Genomic DNA, 4,561 nt, shown 5'->3' with positions numbered 1-4,561 from the left:
CTGGTTTCTGAGGTTCAGTAGATTCTTGGGTTTGGTTTCCTCTCTGAGCCGTTACACCTTGGTAGACATGGTTTTGAGGTGCTAAGGAGCCACCTCCTGCTTTAAGCTCCTCTGTTAAGAAGGACCTCTTGAAGGAGGGTTGATGTTTGGACCCCAGATGCCCTGCAAAGGTCAAGTGGGCACCAGAGCACCCATTCCTCTCTCCATTCTCATCCACAGAAGTCATTCTCGGATGGCTCCAGGATTCAGACCGTCAACACTGGGAACGAGATCCTGGAAGACGCACATGCCATCAGTTCCCCGAGGAGGTAGAGTTTCTTCTTGAACTTTTGTGTAGGGAAGGTTTTCTGTCCCCCTGCCAGCCTGGATCTGGGATGGATCCAGTGCTGCTGACTGGCAAGAGGTGCAGGGCAGACAAAAACGATGTCTTCATACATTCTGTAGAAGCAGGGGCATAACTAGGTTGGAGTGGGCCCTGAGACAAGATTCTTAAATGGGCCCCCCCGCCCAGAAATTTTTAATAATAATAGTAGTAGTAGTAGTAGTAGTAATAATAATAATAATAATAATAATAATAATAATAATAATAATTCAATTTCTATAGCGCCCTTCCAAAAATGCCTCGGGGCGGTTTACAAAGAGAAAAAGGTGCCTCTTTGCCCCGTAAGCAGGGGGCTTTTATTCTCACATTTCTGTCCTCATTCAAAACATACAAAAAACAGATGTACAAAATTGAGCAAATGAGGAGAGAAGAATTATATGGGAGTAAAAAAATTTTTTAAAGGAGTCAGGAAGTGCATCTTTGGAGGCTCAAATGGATACCTTTCAGGCACAACTATTTCCAAGTCAAAAATTCCTTTTTCATGTGGTGTATTTGCAAAACCAAGGATTTGAGCTTGAAGTTCATCTAAGCGACTTCCGGTCTGCCAGCAAGTAATACCCGGTGGTGGCTCTGTGGATAGCAGATGCAGCTCCCTTTTCAATCGTGAAGCTCTCTGCATTGTGCTCCGTTTTCGAAGTAGAGGTCTAAGAACGGAGCCAAATGCGCTCAGGGGCGTAGCAAGGTTGGAGTGGGCCATGAGAAGAGATTTCAAAATGCCCCCCCCCCAAAGTCCAGGGCTTCCACACACCCCAGGCTTGCAAGGATTTAAGTCTGATATTTCAAAATATGTATGCTGCCAAGAAATACATTTCACTGAATACACACACACTTCACAATATATAGTGATATACATTGAATACTATATATTTGTGCTACTTTTAATGCCTAGAACACACTAGAAACACTAATGATTCAAATGGGCCCGTTACTGCAGATTAGCAAAGGAGACTTTCAACCATGCAGGGTGAGCCTATGTTTGTTTTCTCAGAATTCTGAACCAATTCAGTCCAGTTTGATTCCAGGAGGTTTTTCACAAGAGGCTTTGAAAGCCCTTTAACACACATCTCCTCTGGAATGGAGGTGCTGCATTCACATGTGGGCCAGATTGACCCTAAGGGGGAAAAATATAAAAGCACAACACATGCGTCACAGTTCTCACTCATGTCTCAGTTCTCACTCAGACCTGGGTTGCAAAACAACTTGAACAGAAGTGTATTTATGAATGAATGAATGAATGAATGAAGACATAAATAAATTTGTTCCAGAAGTTTTTGTAATTTCCTGCCATGAAACAAGCCACTTATAGGACTTTTTAGAGGTTTTTTTTAAGCCAGCCAATTTTCCAATCAGTCTTCCATGAAATATTCAGAGACTTCTCAGTCTCCCCACCCCCCATCCAAGCCCTATGGCAAGCAGATCCCTACCTGGATATAGGGGGCGGGGGGCGGGGTGTGACCACCAAAAGGAATCCACCTTCTACCTGGCCACGGCTGAGCTGTCTGGCCTGGGAAGAAGAGGGTCTGCTGCAGAGAACTGGAGTGGCCACTCTGACTGCCAGCCTTCTTCCTGGGGCTGGCCAGCCTACTCGAATTCAGGCTTCACGGAGGCCTACACGGAGGCCTCCCTGGAAGCCCCGCCCAGCCGCCGATCAGCTGAGAGGCGCCCGGGAGAAAAGCAGCTTGCCTGCTGCTTGGATGGCCGACCAGGAGGACCAGAAGGAGGGAGGGCAAACAGGGCAAGTGGCTGAAGGGTCTTGGGGCTGGGCAGGGGGCAATGGGGAGTCATGGGAGGTGTCTCTGGGGGGCCCCTCAAGGCAGTGGGGCCCCGAGGCTGTCCCCTATTGGAAGCAGAGTGCTGGGCCAGATGCATCTTTGGTCGGATCCAGCAAGGCTCTTCCGAGGTACTCAGGCCATTGTATTTCTTCCTGCAGTGTCTTCACGGTTGAGGAGGATGGATGGTTTCTCCAGACCGTGGACACCGAATGGTCTTGTGAGGTCAGGAAACGATTCCAGTCGCTTTTGTGGATGGGCTGGTGGAGGGGTGAGGGGAGATTGCATCTCCACCGTCAGGAGACAGAGGGGGGTCAGATCCAGAAAGGGGAGGAAATCCAGCTGCTGCATGTTGGCCAGAGGATTACAGTGGGAACGTCGTGGCTAGGGAAGGATTCTGCCACCCTCTGCCTCTCCTTCCAATGGCCACCTTTCTGGGTTGGTGTGCTTTGGATTGGAGGCATCAAACGGCTCCCAAGACCCTGAGACGGGTCAGGAGAGGAGAGGGTCTTCCAGGTAGGGAATCTCCAGGTCTCTTGACTGAAGAGGCATTTCTGTAGAGACAATCATGGTCCCCTCAGGTAAAAACAGCTCACAGCAGGAGGGATGGCCCTCACTCCGGACTCAGGGGCCCACCTTGTCTCTCCCTTTGGAAAGGCTGAGCTAACACAGTTAGAATTAGAACACATGGTTTCTTTTTAATAAGTTTTTTTTGTTTTTTTAAAAAAATCAAAATAATTTAAAGAAATAAAAATGAACTCAAAGAAAATGTCAGGGGGAAAACTCCCTACGAATCCTAGGCCCTAGGAAGATCAGAGTGAGTACACTCATTGGAAACCTTTGTCTCATATGCAGAGTCCTGACATCCAAGAGGCCAAGATCCCAGAAGACAACACTAGGGATCAGGAGCTGGACGTGGAGAGCTTTGTCAGTTCCCCGAGGTACTCTTTTCTCACCTGGAGGGGCAGCTCCATGGCTCATGGAAGTAGAGGACCTTCCTTAGGAGCCCATGCAATTTTTTGGGGGGTGGAGGTGGTTAGTTTAGCAAGAAGCCAAGGGTGGACAGAAGCTCCGAGCAGCATGGAGGGTTGATTCCATGGAGACAGGTGTCTCCATGCCCAGCCCGTGGGCTTCCTGCAGGCATCTGGCTGTCCACTCCTGGAAACAGGGTGTTGGGCTGCATGCCTCATTCATCTCATCAAGCAGAGCTCTTTCTAAGCACTCGTGTTCTGATCTCATGTGTCTTCTTTCTTTCTTTCTTTTCTTAGCGTCCAGAGGCCAAGCACCGTGTTGAGGAGGCTGCAAAACACCGCCGCTGACCAAGAGCCATCCCTTGGAGAGGTCAGGAAGGCTCAACATCCAGTCCCTCCCTCGGAAGAACTATGGGTTGGGTGTGTGGGTCCCCCGTGTTGTCCAGGAGTAGAGAGCATGTGGAATGGCCCCAGTTTTGATGCTGCCGGGTGGGCGGCCATCTTCTGACAGTTGTTTGCTTAAAGCTATGGTAAAGGGACAGCCATGCCCTTAACAACACTTCATCACAATGGTGGCACGGTGGGGGTGATAGGATTAAAGAATATGGCCGCAAGGAGATGGTGGCTATGGCCTTGACTTCTGGTCGAGATCTCACAGTTAAAGGTGGAGCATCCTGTTGCTTTAATGGCAACCATTGAAAAACAGTGACAAATAAATGAAGAATGAATAAAAATACAAAACAATAAGCAAACTAAACCAAACCAATGAGAAATGAACTAAATGAAAAAGGGGAAAGAAATGGGAAAGAAAGAGGAAAGGAGACCCAGTTTTGGCATGTTTTTGCACGTGCCTTTAGTGTCCTCACTAAGGAGCCGACTGAAAGCATGAAGTGGACTGGAAGTGGTCTTTTCCAGTCACCAGAGCCATCAGGGCCCCAGCTGAGTGAGGGAGCGCAGCATGTCTTGGAGTGGGGGGAGTTGATGCCTTTCCCCTCTGCCATTTGCATGAGTGCGCGAAGGCCTGAAATCAGCCCGACCGACCTCATTGCGAGGAATGCGGGCACGAGAGAGGAGCTCTTTTGCCATCTCTCCCGCCCGCCCCCGCCAGCATGCCTGGGCTCCAAAGTGGTTTTTAAGAAAGTTGAAAATCAGGAAAGCGGGAAGAATTATGTCCAGAACGGGACGATCCCCTTCCGGCCCACTTCCTGCATTCAGCTCACCCGGTGATGACCGCTGGAAGGCTGGCCTTTTCCCTGCTGAAGCCTAGGAAGCTCAATGCAAGGGCCATAGCAACCATTTCTTGCCCTTCTCTCCTTCACAGAGTTCTTCCTTCCCGGGGGCCGAGACTCCACATGCCAGCTTGGAGGAAGAGGGGTTGGAAGGGGACTATGCCACCAGTTCCCCCAGGTACCTTTCTCAGCTGAAGGGCCGCTCCAGGG

Source organism: Hemicordylus capensis, chromosome 7, assembly GCF_027244095.1.
Source record: "Hemicordylus capensis ecotype Gifberg chromosome 7, rHemCap1.1.pri, whole genome shotgun sequence".
NCBI classification, from domain to species: Eukaryota; Metazoa; Chordata; class Lepidosauria; order Squamata; family Cordylidae; genus Hemicordylus; species Hemicordylus capensis.
Note: the sequence above shows the minus strand (reverse complement) of the source record.